This window comes from Natator depressus, chromosome 9 (assembly GCF_965152275.1).
Source record: "Natator depressus isolate rNatDep1 chromosome 9, rNatDep2.hap1, whole genome shotgun sequence".
Lineage (NCBI taxonomy): Eukaryota > Metazoa > Chordata > Testudines > Cheloniidae > Natator > Natator depressus.
Genome location: NC_134242.1, coordinates 53,060,438 through 53,081,281, shown reverse-complemented (window position 1 = coordinate 53,081,281; position 20,844 = coordinate 53,060,438). Strand labels below are relative to the sequence as shown.

At 45.1% G+C, this 20,844-nt stretch overlaps 1 protein-coding gene across 2 annotated transcripts in view; it reads right to left on the bottom strand.

Moving 5' to 3' along the window:
• Positions 1-20,844, bottom strand: part of RAB6B (RAB6B, member RAS oncogene family) — a 129,354-nt gene that overhangs the window by 71,849 nt on the left and 36,661 nt on the right. The gene's annotated exons all lie outside the window — the stretch shown is intronic.

The window sequence follows — 20,844 nt, the reverse complement described above, 5'->3', positions numbered from 1 at the left end:
CAGGTTCAGCCGAGGGCAGGCACAGAGAGGAGGGAAGAAGGTCGAGGCCGGGGGAGGGGAGCAGCCACTGGTTGCAGCACAGGCTCTGTCACAGGCAGAAGAGACAACTGAGCCATGGCCCATCCTGGGCTTACGCTGTGGAAGAAGCCAGATACACAGGGCCTCTGGGTTGACGCGTGGAGACTTGTAGTCCGACACTCCCTGATAGGGTCTGCTGAGCAAAGGGCATGGGACCTACTGACACAGCTACCCAGCAAGGACATGGCACAAAGGGACCCCTGAGAAGATTACCAGTGGTACCAAGGCTAGGACTGGACCTACAGGCTAAAGTCTCATTTGCCCTGAAAGAGAGGGATGTACTGGAACGTACTAAAGCCACAGAACACGCAGGGCACTGTTAAGCTTACACTCCTCAATTGAACAGTTTATGAAATCAAAAAGCCCTACAACACTGCCGGGTTGTTGTCCCCCTTTCTGTAACCTTGGTCTGTCAGTTTGTCCACAGGTGACGAGGTCTTTGGAGAGCAGACCATCCCAGCTTCTCAAGTATCTGGAAATCACATAGACCTTTGTGGACACAGCCATACATAAACTACTGCAAAATACCAGAACCACGACAAATTAATGCCTCACTTTGGTGCACGCTCACACGGATGTCTGGCAGAGGAATACCCACTGACTCAGCTCACCACAGTACGTCCATAGAAAATGGACGCTTCAGTTTGCCCATCCTTTTACTCACAGGCTTGGGAAGTGCTGGTGCCCACCCTGCTAGCAGAGCCCCATGTAACAGGAGTGTGCCATTCACCCAAAGTATCATGTAAATGGCTCCCTAAAGCAGACAGCTGCTGAGACTGCAGCTCTTCCATCTCCATGCTGCAGTGTTGAGGACTGACTGAAAATCTAGCTTTTCCCAGCCCCCACAATAATGAAAGTCTTCCAGGTTGTACTAACTGCACAGTAAAAGGGGAAATGTTGAAAAAACTCTTTAATTTAAAGAGTTATGTCCATCATCTGAGGACATAAATGTTAATTAAGAAACTATGTAATGCCATTCATCAGGCACTTTAATTAAATATGACAGGTTGCAGAGTAACAGCCGTGTTAGTCTGTATTCGCAAAAAGAAAAGGAGTACTTGTGGCATCTTAGAGACTAAGGTGAAGTGATGAAGTGAGCTGTAGCTCACGAAAGCTTATGCTCAAATAAATTGGTTAGTCTCTAAGGTGCCACAAGTACTCCTTTAATTAAATATGCTAATTCCCTGCGTGTTGTGCACCCAGCTATACCAGGGGAATAAGATCCTGTCGGGTTTTGCTAGCACTGGTTCTAGGGTGGTTCTAGGGTCTATGACGGGACCATAATTCAGAGAGATGGATCACATTTTGCCTTCCAGCTCGACTGCCCTTAGTAATGGGGTGCAACCAGATGGCTTGGTGCTGCAGCGTTCCAGGACCTCCCTCTCAGAGACTGTGGCTACATTGCTGAGATGATGCGTTTGGTCTCTGGAAGGGGGGTGCCACTAGCATTTCCATTAGGTGCCCCATGCAGGTTGGCTCACAGAGTGGCAATCATGTGCCTTAGAGGGATTTTGAGGCAAGGTCTCAGAATGATCCAGAAAAGAAGTTCACAGCAGAAAACTCAACAAACCATTTTAGTCCCTGTCCTGCTTTTCAGTCCAGTTCCTAGTGCTCCCAGTGTCTAATACATTAGCTATGTGATGGAGAGATTACAGCAGCTGCAACCATGAGGCTAGGGAATCATCACAGCAATCACACTGTCAGACTCCAGAGTTCTATCCTGGCTCCAGAACCTTCTTCACTTTCTTCCAGGGTCAGTGCGGGACTCCTCCATTGGGGGAGGTGGCACGTGCCTGGACCATGGCCCTGCCCCAAGGCCGCCCCCGCTCAGCTTCCTTCCCCCCCCAAAGTCCTGCCCATGCTCCATCCCCAGTCCCACTCAACCCCCTTTCCGAGGCCCTCCCCGCCTGCTGATCGTCGCCCCCTCCCTTGATCCCCCCACTCATGCACACCTCTTCACCCCCTCCCACAAGGCCCACATGCGGGCAGAGCAGAGATGGGAAGAGGCAGAGCCTGGGTGGGGGGGGGGAGGGGGGGAGGGGAGAGAAGATGAGTTGGAGCGGGGCCTCAGGGTAGAGGAGTGCAGGTGGGGCCATGGCCGGGGCGCTCACCCTTTCAGCGGCGGAGTGCTCCAAAGGCAGTGGGTGGTCTGTTTGGGGAGGTTTAGCCTCCTCTGGCCTCTTTACCCACCGCCTACGTCTTCTGCCTCAGTAAACTGAGCATCAGCTCAAGCAATCAGGAATTACACCAGCTCAGTAATGGAGGCAGCATCTTCTGAACTCAGGAAGGAAAAACCTCACAAGGAGCGTTGGTCAAAGCATCCACAGTAGTTTCTTCAAAAAATCTGGACGGAAATGAACAAAGAATTCATTTCCTTCCATATTTTGTGGAAATTGTTGATTTTCTGACCAAAAGTAAAGTGAAGCTAAACAAAAATGTTTCTTTTGAGTTGAAATTTTCCTTTTGTTTTTTGGGTTACTTCTGCCCTGCTCCTTTTTCATTTAATCTTCCCCACAGGAAAAGTGTGAGTGGGGAAGGGAGAGGAACACCCTGCCCCACCTGAAAATCAAACCTTCAAATTATTTTCAGTTTTCAAAAATGGAAGTAACAACCATTTTCAGTCAACACTAAACAAAACTGGTTTCCCTTTGCCAAGAAACTTTCAGTAAAATCAAAAAAATTTGATCATAGCCAAATTTTTCTATTAGGTGTCAAAACCTTTTTTCGTTTGGGGGGGGAACCTACTTTTTTTTTTTTTTTAACCAGTTCTACTTCTAGTAGAAGAGGCCCAGGATGGTACCTTTGGGATCAGATCTATGGACTCAACCAGTGCTTAATTTGTAATGAAAGAGGCTGAGCGGGGGCCCTGGCATGGGACTCAAACAACTTTTTTTAACTTTCATAATTCATGCAGGAAGCCCAGAGGTTCCAGGGTTCTGAACTGCCAAGCCCAGAGGTGCCAGGGCTCAGCCCCAGCACAAATGAAGCACTGGACTCAGCTACCCTTCTCCAGGAGAAAGAGAAACCCTCCTGGGAATTAGAGCTGTGGCCACAGCTCCCTGTGCAGGGGAGACCTCTGAGTTAGAGATATGCAGATCCCCCTTGCAGTGGAAGACAGAGGCAGCTCCCTTGTGACAGAGGATGACTCTCCAGAGGAAAAACAGACCCAAGAGCTTGTCAGAGGATAAATGATAATCATTATCAGCATTCTAACGAGGCCAGAACTGTGCGGGGTTCCAGACTCTGCCTGCCTATCAGGTCAGCCCATAGCCAGTGTTTGTTCTAATTTATTAGGAGGCGGCAGCAAGCTAAAGGCCCCACTTCAGAGGACAGGGAACTTCGTCACAGCCTCATCGGCTCATCAGCTGAGCAATGGCCTGTGCTGTGTGGACACAACAGACTGGGTCCTGAAGTGGAGGGGAAGGGACAGTAAGCCACCAGGAGCACCAGGTGATGAAGGCCTCCTGGAATTGCTCACTGTCAGTTGGTCGTGTATTACTCCTTTCCTCATCCCACCAATGGATGAGGGCAGGCCTTCCTTTCGCGTGTGCCCATGCAGAGGATCTGGGTCGCACGCCACTGGCTAATCACATTAGGCTTCAGCAAAAAGACCCCTAGTCTTCTGAAAAAACCTCTAGCTTTGACTATTTTATCCACCCATCCATTATACAAACCAGGGTGGATTTGATTTAAATCACTAGTCAGGAAGACTCGATTTAATCATGGATTTCTACATAAAAGTGCATTCTTGTCGGTTGTTATAACCTTAATACATATTCTTCACAACTCAGAGATAGATGTCGGTTTCATTTTTAGAAGGTACACACTATACATTTTTAAATGATTTATTTTGAAAACTTTTCAGATTAGTTTTACAGCTATATCAGAAAATGAATGATTGTTTGGTTATTTCATTTACCAAAGGTAATTGAAGCAGATATTTATGAAGTCATTGGGAGGTGAACTATCTCCAATTCAACAGGTTAATCATTAATATTTGGAGGATTTTCTTGCCATGCTGTATTAGGAGGAGAACATCACCAGACAGACATTTAAATTGTTTTATTTAACTAAAACAACAATGTTATGTATTGGGGATTTTTTTCTTCAACAGAAAACATATCATATTTTAATAAAACAAGCATATGAATTTTGAATTTAGTTAAACATTCAAGTTTTTTAAAATCAGGTTTGTTTTTGTTAAAATTATTTTTAACTAAAATAGTTAAATGAAGTATTTAAAAAAAAGACAAAAAAACTAAATCAGCTATGTCAGCCAGGTCAACATGAGAAACTTAAAATATTGGCTTCTGCAGCTAACTGAGTCGCCTTCACCTTCATTTTCCTGTTTGTTCATAAGCTGAAAAAGAAAAACAAGCTTTCCTGCTTTTGCAGGTCCCAAACTATTTCTCAGTTTGGAATGAATTAGTCCAAAGGAAGAAAATATTCTCCTACACTAGCAGAAGAAGCTACTGCTGTTAAAAGTGAGATTATCACTTCAACAGTCTCTGAGTCCAAGTGCTTAAGTGACTTCCACCAATTCACTTTCTTTTAAAACATCATCATCAAACATGTATTTCTTGAATGGTTCACCCTCAGCTCTGAGGTTTATTATAGTTGGCATTATGGAGGGATGATTGCTGGATGTCCATGTCATAGCCAACTCCTCTTCTTCAGTAGTTAAGGTTTGACCCTGGTACCGAGTATTGAGAATATTTGCAAGAAAGTGAGCTGGAGATAGTGCTTGTCCCATTTGTTTTTTTTTAATGCTTGTAATTTAACTCTGTCATTGCATATTTCTCGTTTTAAGATCTCACTCAGTTCCTTCCAAATGTCAACAGCGTCAGTAATAAAACAGCGATTTCCCTGCATTTTGTTCAAGGCTACCGAAATAGGCTTCAAGGTACTTAGCATGTGTTCAACATTTCTCTTAAGCCGGTTGTTGAGAACTGGGAAGGAAGATGGGAGGGATCAGCAAGGAAAGCTACCTTATGGAGGTCAGAACATGTAGAGATAAAAAGTGAGACAGGCTAAAAGTCAAGTAGTGTTGGACCTTGCAAAGGGAATTAAAACCAATAGTAAAAGGGCCTATAGCCATATAAAGAAGAAAACAAAGAAAGAAGAAGTGGGACCGCTAAACAATGAGGATGAAGTGGAGGTTAAGGATAATCTAGGCATGGCCCAATATCTAAACAAATACTTTGCCTCAGTCTTTAATAAGGCTAAAGAGGATCTTAGGGATAATGGTAGCATGACAAATGGGAATGAGGATATGGAGGTAGATATTACCATATCTGAGGTAGAAGCAAAACTCAAACAGCTTAATGAGACTAAATCGGGGGGCCCAGATAATCTTCATCCAAGCATATTAAACGAATTGGCACATGAAATTGCAAGCCCATTAGCAAGAATTTTTAACGAATCTGTAAACTCAGGGGTTGTACCGTATGACTGGAGAATTGCTAACATAGTTCCTATTTTTAAGAAAGGGAAAAAATGTGATCCGGGTAACTACAGGCCTGTTAGTTTGACATCTGTAGTATGCAAGGTCTTGGAAAAAATTTTGAAGGAAAAAGTAGTTAAGGACATTGAGGTCAATGGTAAATGGGACAAAATACAACATGGTTTTACAAAAGGTAGATCGTGCCAAACCAACCTGATCTCCTTCTTTGAGAAAGTAACAGAGTTTTTAGACAAAGGAAACTCAGTGGATCTAATTTACCTAGATTTCAGTAAGGCGTTTGATACTGTGCCACATGGGGAATTATTAGTTAAATTGGAAAAGATGGGGATCAATATGAAAATTGAAAGGTGAATAAGGAATTGGTTAACAGGGAGACTACAGTTGGTCCTACTGAAAGGTGAACTGTCAGGCTGGAGGGAGGTTACCAGTGGAGTTCCTCAGGGATCGGTTTTGGGACCAATCTTATTTAATCTTTTTATTACTGACCTCGGCACCAAAAGTGGGAGTGTGCTAATAAAGTTTGCGGATGATACAAAGCTGGGAGGTACTGCCAATTTAGAGAGAGACCGGGATATCACACAGGAAGATCTGGATGATCTTGTAAACTGGAGTAATAGTAATAGGATGAAATTTAATAGTGAGAAGTGTAAGGTCATGCATTTAGGGATTAATAACAAGAATTTTATTTATAAGCTGGGGATGCATCAATTAGAAGTAACGGAGGAGGAGAAGGACCTTGGAGTATTGGTTGACCACAGGATGACTATGAGCCGCCAATGTGATATGGCCGTGAAAAAAGCTAATGCAGTCTTGGGATGCATCAGGCGAGGTATTTCCAGTAGAGATAAGGAGGTGTTAGTACTGTTATACAAGGCACCGGTGAGACCTCACCTGGAATACTGTGTGCAGTTCTGGTCTCCCATGTTTAAGAAGGATGAATTCAAACTGGAACAGGTACAGAGAAGGGCTACTAGGATGATACGAGGAATGGAAAACCTGTCTTATGAAAGGAGACTCAAGGAGCTTGGCTTGTTTAGCCTAACCAAAAGAAGGTTGAGGGGAGATATGATTGCTCTCTATAAATATATCAGAGGGATAAATACCGGAGAGGGAGAGGAATTATTTAAGATCAGTACCAATGTGGACACAAGAACAAATGGATATAAACTGGTCATTGGGATGTTTAGACTTGAAATTAGATGAAGGTTTCTAACCATCAGAGGAGTGAAGTTTTGGAATAGCCTTCCAAGGGAAGGCAAAAGACCTATCTGGCTTTAAGATTAAACTCGATAAGTTTATGGAGAAGATGGTATGATGGGATAATATGATTTTGGCAATTAATTGATCTTTAAATATTCATGGTAAATGGGCCCAACGGCCTGTGATGGGATGTTAGATGGGATGGGATCTGAGTTACTACCGAGAATTCTTTCCTGGGTATGTGGCTGGTGAATCTTGCCCATATGCTCAGGGTTCAGCTGATTGCCATATTTGGGGTCGGGAAGGAATTTTCCTCCAGGGCAGATTGGAAGAGGCCCTGGAGGTTTTTCGCCTTCCTCTGTAGCATGGGGCATGGGTCACTTGCTGGAGGATTCTCTGCACCTTGAAGTCTTTAAACCATGATTTGAGGACTTCAATGGCTCAGACATAGGTGGGAGGTTTATCGCAGGAGTGGGTGGGTGAGATTCTGTAGCCTGCGTTGTGCCAGGGGTCGGACTAGATGATCATAATGGTCCCTTCTGACCTTAGTATCTATGAGTCTATGAAACTTTGGCTGTGACAGTGCCATCTATTTTTTCATGATTTTGTTCACAAACGGTCATCAGATTAGGTCAGTTCTTGATATAGTGCTCAAAACAGTCCACTAGTGAGTTCCATCGCACATCTTGTGGGAGAGTTAGCTTGGTTCCTCACACTTTTTTCAGAGCAGCTGCTGCAAAGTGGTTGTTTCGGAAGTATTTTGCAATTTCAACAACATTAGCCTTTATTTCTGGAACACTGAAGTCTTTGGCTAGGAGGTGCCTCAAATGAGCACTTTAACCATGTTATTAGCTTGGGACTCTCTTCACCCTCTTCTAAATAATTTCTTCTCATCTTGGATACATTTGCAGCATTGTCTGTGACCAAGCTGCGTACTAGGCATTTGAATTTTTTTTGTTTGTCAGAGCTTTTAATGCTACTACTTGTAAGTATTCTGCTGTGTGTGCATTTCCTGATGTATCAATTGTTTCTGTATGGAAGACATTCCCTTTTTCTGTTGTCACACAAGCACATACAACAAGATCATTGTGGACATTGCTCCACGCATCAAAACTCAGGTTAACAATTTCACCCTCTAGAGCTCTTGCGCACTGCTCAATTTCTCTTTCATATAATTTAGCCAGCAATTTGCCTGCGACATCTGCTCTGTTGGGTGGACTGTATCATGGTCTCAATGACTGAACCATGTTAATGAAGTGTGGGTTCTCAATCATATGGAAAAGAGCGTTTGTTGCATAAACAAACAGGGCAATTTTTTTTTATCAATTACCTCTTTTTGTAATCTGCTGGTTCTTATTGCAAACTTATCTGTGGTTGTTTCTGGATAATGGAGATTTTTTTTTCTTTTTGCTACTGTGGCTATGTGACATATATGATGTGACTGAAACACTATCATTGGCAGGTAACTCTGAAACTATATAAAATGATGGTGATCTTGATGGTGGATAGTCTTCAGAATCCTGTATGTTGAGGATGGATTCTCCTAAACAAAAAAGTCAATGCAGTTATTTAATTATTATTACCGTACTGCTCATTTCGTATTACTCATTGCATTCACTGACACTCAGTACTACTTTAAAGGTGAAATTGTAAAAGGAAGATCTGCCTATTTCAGCTATTTATTTTTTTATCACAACTGCATCTAAAATGATAGTACCATAGAGTAATAACTATATTTTTTGATCAAACATGAGAATTCAAGACTAGTCCAGAAGGACGATAGTGCTTAAGAAAGAAGTATGAAATAAAAAAGTTCACCAACCTGAAGATCCTGCGTGTTGAGACATGTTCCTTTCATCATCTTCAACGCAGCTTCCTCCTGAGAAGGAACACTTCTCGTCATGTTGTTTCATTTGGGCAACCAGGCCTTGCATTTCTTTGATGCACTGTTTGCATTTTGCACACATGCCTGTCTTACCCACAAGTTGAGGAACTTCATTAAAATATTCCCAAACTGGGTCTCTTTTACAGCCTGTTGCCATTATAGATTTTCCCTTCTAGTGAGAGAATGGTATGGTAGATCTCAAATCAATGAAGGCTACACTAAGAAAGACCTCAAGACTTCTGGAATACGCTGCTCAAACAGTTTCACTTTTGTTTCTACTGCCCGTCCCTCCCGTCTCACATTTATCTCCAGAACTCTTCTCCTTGTCCAGATCTATTCTGCCCCCTCCAACAATCTTCTATTCATTGAACTTTTTGAAACTTTGCTCTTTTAGAGAGGGTTGAGGTCTGTTATTTCTCACCTCTGTATATTATTTATTTATTTTAAAACATTTTTGCTGTTAAGAAGCATGTTATCTCTGGAGATACAAATCCACAGTCTGAGAACTACAAAACTAAGCATCTCTGATGGTATCTTCTAGACTGAGCACTCAGTCCCATTGGGTAGATAGAAAAATTAACCTAAGTAATCTATACAGAAGCCTGTGGAACCCCACAAGATTGGGTCCCTAATCCACAAACTATTGGAACTCATTTACAAAACTTTTCTTAATCATTACATGAATATACTGTCTCATACTATAGAATTAGAATTTATAATCCCTATTCCATGGTAAGACATCTTTGAGCTATAATGTGTCTTAATTAAAACTATCTTTAGATAGATTTTTCCCTCAAAAAGCATTTCATCAAAAAAATCCGATGTAAATAAAAAAATCCAATTTAAAGAAAAAATCTGATTTTTATATATATATATTTTTTAAATAATTTATTTTTATCCACCCTGATCCAAACGCAGCCCCTTCTAACCTCTGCCTTGGGGGGCAGTGGACCCTCTTCCTTCAGATTCCACACCGTACCTCAAGGCTTGTCTACACATACAGTGCTGCAGCTGTGCTTCTGTAGCACTTAATGAAGATGCTACTTATGCCAATGGGAGAGCTTCTCCCGTCAGCATAGGAACTCCACCTCCCTGAGAGGCAGTAGCTATGGCAATGGAAGAAGCCCACCTGTCATAGTGCTGTCTACACCAGGAGTTCAGTCGGTATACCTGTCACTCAGGGGTGTTGAGGCCTTATCAGTGCCGAGTAGAGTGGAAGAATTACTTCTTGAGTCTTGCTTACAACATTCCTGCTAATACTTCCCAGAATAGTGTTACCTTTTTTTGAAACAGTGTTACATTGTTGACTCATATCCTCTTCTGCACCACGCCTTCCTAGGCAGTCATTTCCCATTTTGTATTTGTGCAACTGATGATTCCTTCCTAAGTGTAGCAACTGTCTAATCATTGGCCTCATAATATCTAGCATCAACGAGATCCAAAACCTAGTCTGTGCTCTGTGTTTCCTTCCATCTGTTTTAAATGTGCAGCCCTGCATTTCATTGACTGGCTCTGTGTGTGCATTACAGAAAGTGGCTGTGGTGGTGGTGAAGTGCATGCATGCCTAGAAAGCGTTTGGGGGTAGGGGCTTGTTTAATTGTGCCTGAGATTCTAGGGTAAAGTCCATAGGAATTGGGGGCAGGAGGGTGATCACATATGCTCATTTGGTGCTTGGCTGAACCTTTTGGGATTTGCCATCACTAATATGGAGTCTCTTACACTGAACTCCCAGGCTACCAGATAGATATTCCCCTATTATTTTATCGAGGTGGCTGCTTTGAATAAAATCAAAGGAGTAGATAAACCAGACAAAACCTATGGTCCAATGGGTTATTATCCTGTTCCAGACTGTGTTCTATATCAAATGCTGTACAGCAGCGATACCCAATCCAGAACAGCCAAAGAGCCAGCATGGAATGAAAAGTTGTTGCAGAGAAAAACAAGAGAATGGAACAGATTTACAAAACCAGCTGTAAGCAGGGTCTGAATGAATGCTTCCCTGACAGCTAGCTGGGAGGGGGAGAGACTCTGGGTCTGGTTATGTAAATACAGTTTGCTCCTGCTTTGTTTAGATTTGCTTAGATATTCAGCAGATGGAACTGTGTTTTGCTCATTGTAATCAACTTGGCTGGTGTTGGGTCACAAATCACGTTAGTACTGAATGCAGGGGTAGTGAAATGCTGTTATCAATGTTGTGATTATTGTGGTAATGCAGGGAAGCAGGAGTGTTCTTAACCTCTTCTAAATGGTGGAGGGGGGGAGGGTTCACCCTTAGCGGAGAGGACCTCATTGAGCCAGAGGCTCAACTGCCAAAGGCCTGTAAAAGATGGATGGGGACAGAAGTTCTGGTCAGGAGGCTGTACCCCTGGGGTCTTTTCTAGACTGGTTTAACCTGCTCTTCCCCACTGTTCAAAGAATGATGCCACATAGGCTTTATTAGGGGACTTTTTTGTTATTTTAATTACTCAGTCACTGTTGAAACTGGTTGTGGTAGGCTTGTGTTTCTGCCCTGCCTGTTAAGCGCTAAAATCACTTGAGATGGGGCAGTATTTTTGCCCAGCCTGCAAAAGAGATGAAAATCACTGAGAGACTGATATGCAGAGATCACAGCAGAGAGGAAGAAGCTGACTGACAGTCACCTGGTGAATGAGTGACCAGCAGGGTGGCGGTGAAGAGGCGTGATGAGTGGCCAGCAAGGCAGCGGTGGAGAGGCTAGCAGAGCGGCTGGTGGAGGGGCACGGCGAGAGTGGTGAGCAGGTGGCCGGTAAGTGGCCAACGGAGCGAGTAAGATGCCTCTTTACCCCCCACCCAGGGTGGGAGGTGAACTGTGCAGATGCAGCTCTGAACTCTGGGTCTGCACTGACCAAGGACAGCAACAGTGAGTGGGGTGCAGAGAAGAGTCAGGCATGTGAAAGGGACTTTTGGGTTGCTGGACTTAAGAACCTGAGGGGAAAAGGGCACTGCCCAACCTAGTTGGGGTGGGTCTTTTATTCATGGTTTATGTTTATGAACCCTGTAAAAGCGGCAAAGAGTTCTGTGGCACCTTATAAACTAACAGACATATTGTAGCATAAGCTTTCGTGGGTGAATACCCACTTCGTCGGATGCATGTAGTGGAAATTTTCAGAGGCAGGTTTATGAACCCTGTTTGTGGTGTTTTCCCAAATTAATTCCGAGTTACTTCCCTCCTTTTATTAAAAGTTTCTTTTCTACACTCGGACTCTGTGCTTGCAAGTGGGGAAGTATTGCCTCTCTGAGGTGCCCAGGGGTGGTGTGTAATTTTCCCAGGATACTGGGTGGGGCTTGAGCCAGTTCTGTGTTGTATTGATGGAAAGGAACCCCTAAATATTGAACCTGGCTCTGGTTGCTGCTGTCTCCACTGGGAAGAAGGGTTACACAACTTACATATGAAAATGTTTTAATTATAAAAAGAACAGCTATTTATTATCGTAACAGCTAAATAAAGGTTACAAGCTGAGCAGTATTCATCAGCAACTCAATGGACATGCTAGTTCCTAGACGTTTGATTCAGCTGGAGTGATCACTATCCATTCGGAAGAATGTATCAGTGAGAATGTTTGCACTTACTTAGCCCTGCTCTTTGCATGCACGCGTGCACACACAGTCTGCTGAATGCTTCTAATTATTTTTGTTGCAATTTCCAATTTTTTTTTTTTACTATTTCTGCTCTATCTCTTTTGAGATGATGCAACCAAACCTGAACTGACTATTTAAGGTGAGGACATGCTGTACCATCATTACACAACAGCCTCTTTATGCTTTTCATATTATTCTCTCTTGCCTTTCTCATCCAGCCTAACATTTGATTAACTTTTTTGACTACTGCTCTATACTGAGCAGGTTTCTTCATTCAGCTCTCCCCAGTCTCACCTTGATCTTTTTCCTGAGGTTATAGCCAACTCAAAATCAGCCAGTGATGACAGTGGAGCAGAACAACTGAGAATTCTGTTCCAACTTCTCCAAGCCCTAATGGGTAGGAGTAATTGACTAAGAAAGGACCCTGCATCCTTCCCCTCTGAGCTACCAACCTGCCTTTCTATCTCCTGGCCACTTTCCCCATGTCCTTCAATCTATCCATTCCCAGAGACTAATTTCTCCTGTTTTTCTCCCTCCCAGTAACAAGAGCACCAAAGCTACCGTTCCCTCGTTGACAGGCAGTCCAGTGTTATTCCCAAACTTTCCTCCCCTCTTGATTCCTCCGTTAGTAAAAGATCTAGCTAACCATCTCCAGCAGCCCAAACCCTCTTGACTCTCCAAGTAGCATGTGTCTACACCTCACTCTAGGTTGCCAGGTGTCCGGTTTTCAACCACTGACCAGGCCATAAAAAGTCTGGTTGGCAGCGCAGGGGGGATAAGCCAGGTTCCCTGCCTGCTGTGGCTCTGCATGGCTCCCAGAAGCAGCGGCATGTCCCCACTCCAGCTCATATATGTAGGGGCAGCCAGGGGGCTCTACATGCTGCCCCCGCCCCAAGCGCCAGCTCTGCAACTCCCATTGGCCAGGAACCATGACCAATGGGAGCTGTGGTGACGGCACTTGCAGACGGGGCAGAGCACAGAGCCGCCTGACTGCGCTTCTGCATAGGAGCTGGAGAGGGGACATGCTGCTTCTTCCGGGAGCTACTTGAAGTAAGTGCTGCCCAGATCCTGCACCCCTGACCCCCTCCCATGCCCCAACCCCCTGCCCCAGCCCTGATCCCCCTCCCACCCTCTGAACCCCTCAGTCCCAACCTGGAGCACCCTCCTACACCCCAATCCCTCATCCCTGGCTCCATACCAGAGCCTGCACCCCAACCCCCTGCACCAGCCCGGAGCCCCTTCCTGCACCCTGAACCCCTCATTTATGGCCCCACCCCAGAACCCACACCCCCAGCCCAGAGCCCATACCCCCTCCCATACCCCAACCCCCTGACTCAGCCCAGAGCCCCCTCCCATACTCTGAACCCCTCGGCTCCACCCCCCACAGCCCAGAGCCCCCTCCTGCACTCCAAACCCCTCCTCTCTGGCCCCACCACAGAGCCCACACCCCCAACCAGAGCCCTCATCCCCTCCTGCATCCCAACCCACTGCCTCAGCCCGGAGCCCCCTCCTGCACCATGAACTCATTTCTGGCCCCACCCTGGAGCCCGCACCCCCAGCCAGAGCCCTCATCCCCTCCCACACCCTAACCCCCAGAGCCAGCCTAGTGAAAATGAGTGAGGGTGGAGAGAGTGAGTGATGTGGGGGTGGAATGGAATGAGAGGGGGGCGGGACCTCAGAGAAGGCGCAGGGCCTCTAAGGGGCGGGGCAAGTGTGTTCATTTTTTTGTGAGTAGAAAGTTGACAACCCTACCTCACTCCCCTCCTGACTGCAAGCCATTCACCTACATCACTTGAGCCCCACCCCAACAGATCAACCCCCCACCCCATCCCGGCAACCAGCTGCATATGCTCACTGAATCTCTGCTTGTGACCTTCCACATGGCCCCATCCCTGAAAGGCCGGTTGTGTGCATTTTGCAATCCATGCTGTAGTGTGCTGCCCCCCACCACATGGCAGGCGAGGGAGGAGCAGGGCAGGCTCCCCTCTGGAGTCACTCTCCCAGCCCAGGAAGCACCAACCCCGGGCTCCAGAGTCTGCTCAGGCCGCTTCTTCAGGGCACCCTTTTATTTGCCGAACACAAAAGCAACACCAACAAAGCGATTACCCTGAGCTGCCAGGCCCAGATGCCTTTCCCCTTGTCTCTCTCCCCTTGTTCCAGGGCAACCTCCTTCCTGCACCTCTGCTCTGCCTGAGCCGGAGCGCTTTATAGGAACCACCGGGCCCCTCCCAGCTATGTCTGATAATCTCCCGGGGCTGTCAGTGGCACTAGGGACAGAACAGAGAGGAAGTGGGGTAAGATGAACAGATTTGGGGTGCAAGTGCTGCCAGCATCTGTCCCCAGCTCCTAACCTTGGAACGGGCGACAACATGGACAAAACGTGCCCCTCCCATTCCAATGTGTGCAAAATGGGCCTCTCTCCACCAACTGTGCTAATGTTATCACTGAACCATGTTCTGAGGCGCCTCCTCTGCCCCCACCCTCTCCCTATTAACTTGGCTCCTATTAACTTCTCTGTGCTATGGGAACCCCCTCCTGCTGGGGGGAAGAGGGAAGGGTGCGGGTCAGCAGTGGAGGGGAAGAGTCCCTGGAAGTACATCTCTATTGCTACCCAGGAGAGGGAGTGGCCAGGAGCCCTCAGAGCCAGGACCAAGACAGAAGACCGCCAAGAGGTGGCTCTGGCCTCTTGGCCAGCAGTGAGTTCTGGGGGACGATCCCCCTTCCTGCTGCTCCGGGGATTCGTTTCCTGGATGATGAGCTGAGCTGCTCTGAGGACCTGCTCAGGGCTGGAGTCCTGCACAGCATGGGGAGGCAGAGGAGTGGTGATACATGTGGAAGCAGCAGGTAGGGCAATGATCCCAGGAGCTGGGAGGGGGCAGGCCTGGTGGTGAAGGGGACGCCTCCCTCTCCAGCTCTTCACTTTCCTGCTGCCGCCTCCCAGACTTGTTCCTGTGATGGCTGCTGGGAGCCCCGGTGAGATCGCCTGTGTGGACACCATCCCAGCTGCACAGGGCTGGTGTGCACACAGCACTGCCTCCTAGGACAACTCCCCTGTCCCTCCTCCCTGGGGTGGTTTGCACCCCAAAGGCTTCTGGCAGGGGGCAGCCCCTGCCCTCCTCCATGCACTGCTTACTGGCCCTCACGCAGGAGGCACGTGGGGAAAGGGGTCCTTGTCCTCTTCCCTTGCACACAGGCGAGGGACAATCTATCCACTCACGAGGGCTGCCATATGGCTGCTCTCACTCCCGCCTACAGGCAGCACTAAGGCCTCTCTGTGTGGTCTTTATCACCCTCAATTGCTCCTTCAATTTCCTGCCTGGCCCAGTGACTCCCAATACACTCAGAGCACGTCCTGGTTTTTTGTTCTTGACTATTTGCTTTCTTTTCTGATTCCCATGCTAACAGGCTTTTGTCTCCTCCCCTGCCCAAACCAGCTCCGGTGTCCCCCATCCCACTCACTCAGCACCGAATCATATATCGCCACTGAGTCAGTGCCCTTCGGAGCACCCTCTGGTGAAACTTACGTCAGTGAGCACGACCTGCCAATAACCCTGCCTACGCTTTGGGGCTGCTCTTTTGTTCTCCTCCCAGTTTACAACAGTGTTGTCAACTCTCAGGATTATTTTTTGCAGCTCTCCCAGTATTTGGCATTGAACATAAAGCCTCAACTTCTGGAGTCATGCCATTAAGTGAGAATCTCAGATAACTATTTCTTTCTTTTTCTTTTTTTTAAAAATGCAAGGTTTTAGCCCTCCTGGTTTAGAAGCAAAGCTTCAAACGTGATCCATAAAAAGCCTCAAAACTCAAACATTTATTATTGTAAAACTCCCATGATTTTTAAACCAGTCCCATGATTTTTGGGGGGGCTGACCCCTAGTTTTCAAATGCTTGAGACTGGCATAACGGTAGATACTGTTCTGTTCGTGTCAGCTACACAAACCTATGTAAGGAGTGTGAGCCACTGATGCTGAAGTGTAACCCAGTTAAAAACTAGGCTAAAAATCAATGGCAAAATTCCCATTGATTTCAGTGGGGGCAAGATTTCACCCTACATGTCCAGATACTGGTACCTGCTGTATACAAATAATGCAACAGCCATGCACATTCCTCCTCTAAATCCCAACGCTGCCAAACAGGGTGACCCTGTCTCAGAGAGCCTCTCTAGTCCAACCTGGCTTTCTCTCTGCCCTAGGGGCTGGTGGGATGGTCAGGAGAGGATGTCAGCTCCTGGCAGCCCTGTGGGCTGTTCCTATGCTGTGAGAGTAGCTGGAGCTGGACCTGCAGGGGGGGAGCCTGAGAGAGGAACCACGCAACACCTGCTCCCACGCAGACGAGCCTCTCCTTTTCAGATGGGTTACCACTGCCTCTGCATTACACACCTGCAGCTCTCCAGACTTGCACCATCCACCCCAAGCAAGCCCAGTGCTGTTGGGCTGGGGAACCATGAGCAATGCTGTTGCAGGAATTGCCAGTAAAGAAAGGGAGGAAGGGTGGCCCAGCAGTTAGGGCACTAGCTAAGCTTTAGGAGGCATGGGTTCAATTCTCTGGCTCCATCACAGGTTGCTTGATGATCCTTAGCAAGTCACTTAACCGCTCTGTGCCACCCTTCCCACACTGTGCAATAGGGATAATAGCACTTCCCTATCTCACGGGGAGATAGGAGCGTGAATCCATGAAGACTGAGGTGCTCAGATATTGGGACCATGTAAACCATGTAGACAGAAAGAAAAGGTGTACTTGTGGCACCTTAGAGACTAACCAATTTATTTGAGCATAAGCTTTTGTGAGCTACAGCTCACTTCATCGGATGCATCCGATGAAGTGAGCTGTAGCTCACGAAAGCTTATGCTCAAATAAATTGGTTAGTCTCTAAGGTGCCACAAGTACTCCTTTTCTTTTTGCGAATACAGACTAACATGGCTGTTACTCTGAAACATGTAGACAGAAGCCGTCCAGAACAGAGGGGTGCAGTCCAAGCCACCATGTCCCTTTCAGGGCAGTGGTAGTTGGCAACTGTATTCCACAAAGACTGCCAGGATACTGCTAAAGCCAAGCTCCTGCCAGGTGCCTGGAGTACAGGTTACATTGCTGTGTCTGACTGTACTCTGCCAATCCAGCTTGTGAGAGGAGTCAATATCCTGAGTGCATGGGACCTGAGCTGTTTTATGGTATTTGCGTTGCCATTTCATTTATTCTATGTACTGTTCAAATCTCTACTCCCATTTCCCTCTTTGCTGGGCCTTTGGCAAAAGCTTTTCAGCCCCTGCCTAACGAGAAAGTGAATGACACAAACAGCAAGTCATCAGCTAAGTCAGCAGATCACAGGGTGACAGTGCATATGTTCTTCAGCACTGGTTTTCAGTAGGGCTGTCAAGCAATTTAAAAAATTAATCGCAATTAATTGCATGATTAATCACATTGTTAAACAATAATAGAATACCATTTAAATGTTTTTGATGTTTTCTACATTTTCAAATATATTGATTTCAATTACGATACAGAATACAAAGTGTAGAGTGCTAATTTTTTTTATTACAAATATTTGCACTGTAAAAAACAAAACAAATAGTATTTTCCAATTCATCTCATACAAGTATTGCAGTGCAATCTCTTTATCATGAAAGTTGAACTTACAAATGTAGATTTATGTACAAACCCCTCCCCCCGCATTCAAAATAAAACAATGTAAAACTTTAGAGCTTACAAGTCCAATCAGTCCTATTTTTTGTTTAGCCAATCGCTCAGACAAACAAGTTTGTTTACATTTGACGAAGATAATGCCGCCTGCTTCTTGTTTACAATGTCACCTGAAAGTGAGAACAGGCGTTTGCTTGGCACTGTTGTAGCCAGCATTGCAAGATATTTACATGCCAAATGCAATAAAGAGTCATATGTCCCTTGATGCTACAACCACCATTCCAGAGGACATGCATCCATGCTGATGACAGGTTTTGCTTGATAACGATCCACAGCAGTGCGGACTGACGCATGTTCATTTTCATTATCTGAGTCTGATGCCATCAGCAGAAGGTTGATTTTTTTTGGGGGGGGGTTCGGGTTTTGTAGTTTCCACATCAGAGTGTTGCTCTTTTAAGACTTCTGAAAACATGCTCCTCGCCTCGTCCCTCTCAGATTTTGGAAGGCACTTCAGATTCTTATATCTTGGGTCAAGTGCTGTAGCTATCTTTAGAAATCTCACATTCGTACCTTCTTTGCGTTTTGTCCTTAAAATGAAAACACGTGCTGGGTCATCATCCGAGACTGCTATAACATGAAATATATGGCAGAATGTGGGTAAAATAGATCAGGGGACATACAATTCTCCCCAAGGAGTTCAGTCACAAATATAATTAACACATTATTTTTTTAACGAGCAACATCAGCATGGAAGCATGTCCTCTGGAATGATGGCCGAAGCATGAAGTGGCATATGAATCTCTAGTGCATCTGCCACATAAATATCTTGCAAAACCAGCTACAACATTGCCATGCGAATGCCTGTTCTCACTTTCCGGTGACATTGTAATTAAGAAGTGGGCAGCATTATCGCCCGTAAATGCAAACAAACTTGTTTCTCTTAGCGATTGGCTGAACAAGAAGTAGGACTGAGTGGACTTGTAGGCTCTAAAGTTTTACATTGTTTTGTTTTTGAGCGCAGTTATGTAACAAAAAACCTACATTTGTATGTTGCACTTTCATGATAAAGAGACTGCACTACAGTACTTGTATGAGGTGAATTGAAAAATACTATTTTTTAAATAATTTTTACAGTGCAAATATTTGTAATAAAAATAATATAAAGTGAGCACTGTACACTTTGTATTCTGTAACTGAAATTGATATATATTTGAAAATGTAGAAAAACATTCAAAATATTTAATAAATTTCAATTAGTATTCCATTATTTAACAGTGCAATTAATCGTGATTAATTTTTTTAATTATGCTTAATTTTTTTTAGTTAATTGTGTGAGTTAACTGCGATTAATCGACAGCTCTAGTTAAATGTACTCCAGTTAGAACAAGGAACATGGGGCCAAGTATCCGAAATGGAGCATCTGTGATCTTGCAAGGGTTTTGTTTTGTTTTTTTTGGTAGTGAAAGCACTTCGGACTTAATCCTCTACTGAGCACTGAGGGGCATCAAAAGTGACTCTCCCCCACTTTTTCTCCTCCCTCTTGACCCTGCGGGCAGCCAGTGAACAAACTGCCCTCAGTACAAGTCAAAGCACTGTTATGAAGCTCCCTACTTACAGCCTGGCTGTATTCTCCTTTACCTTCTTATTTTTCTTTAAATACTTTTTAAAAGAAGCATTTTCTTTGTCTCTGCAACACATGTTCATGACTACATGGCAGCTGTGACTCCACAAAGCAAGCAGGCTCCCAGGGATGCCCAGGCTCTTTCATTAGCTCACCAACAAAATGGGCTAAGAAAAGGAGAGGAAAAGGGGCCACTGATATTTGTAGAGCAGCCCTAGCCAGTTCAGCAGAGGACATGGTGCTGGAGCTGAATTCCAATTGGCTGCCGGGATTGACAAGGCATTGCATGATGTCTGTTCCCTAGAGATGCTCTGGCCCTTTTGGAGAGGCCATGGACCAGTTATACTTTTTGAAATTCTCATGTTGCTTTTGAGGCTGTGACAGGTCACAGTGTTGGAGAATAGGAAAACATACATGGGGCAAAGGTTTAACTAAAGAGGGGGGAGCAGGGTTCCTTTCTGCTAGTGTCTAATGAGGAGTTTAGAAAGGGAATTCAGACTGTCACTTCATCTGTATGCATGTGGAAGGACCAGATCCTCAGCTGATGTAAATCTAGGGGCTGATTTACCCCAGTTAAGGAGCCAACCCTTTGCTTTTTATTCTAAATTTAATTTCCAGTTCTCCCTCCATCTTCCATCAATATGGCAGAATCCTTCTAAGCAGGGCACCATCCCACTAACCTCAAGCCAAAATGTATTTCATGCCCATTCATGCAAACCCAAATGATGTCATTTTATTCCTGCCCATTTATCATCTCCTGGGGATGTTTCACAATCTAAATGATCTATTCAATTTCCTAATTCTTATTTCATTTAAAGCATAGCTCTACTCTGAAGAAGTGTCTCTGTAACAAAAATGGCTACTAATTACTCCGGGTCAGAGCTGATGACTTAAGAGACAAGGTAAGTGTTTCCTTTTTTTTTTTTTTCCACTCACATTACCTCTTAGAAAATTCAGTTAAGAGAAGAGAGTGAGTTGGATTTTATTTCTAGATGCCCCAGATCAACTGAATTCTTTAACCTCTATATGGCCAACCCCAAGCATTCAAAAATCATGAGGCAGGGCTCAACATTCATGAGTTTTTATTTTTTAAACAAAATAATCAAATCTGGGGTGTTTTGTTTTGTTTTATTTCATCTTCTAGCTTTTGAAGCTGTGACTGAGTGATCCCTACATTTGCAAGCTTTTCTCCACAACCATGAGGCCTAGAAACTTATTTTTTTAAAAAACAATTAAAAGAAAGCTGAGAGTTTCACATGTTCATGGCTCCAGGAGCAGATGCTCTTAGAAAAACACCAAATATCAGAAGACTCGCCCCCAAATCACAACAGTTTGCAACACTCTAACCTCTGGTTAGTTACC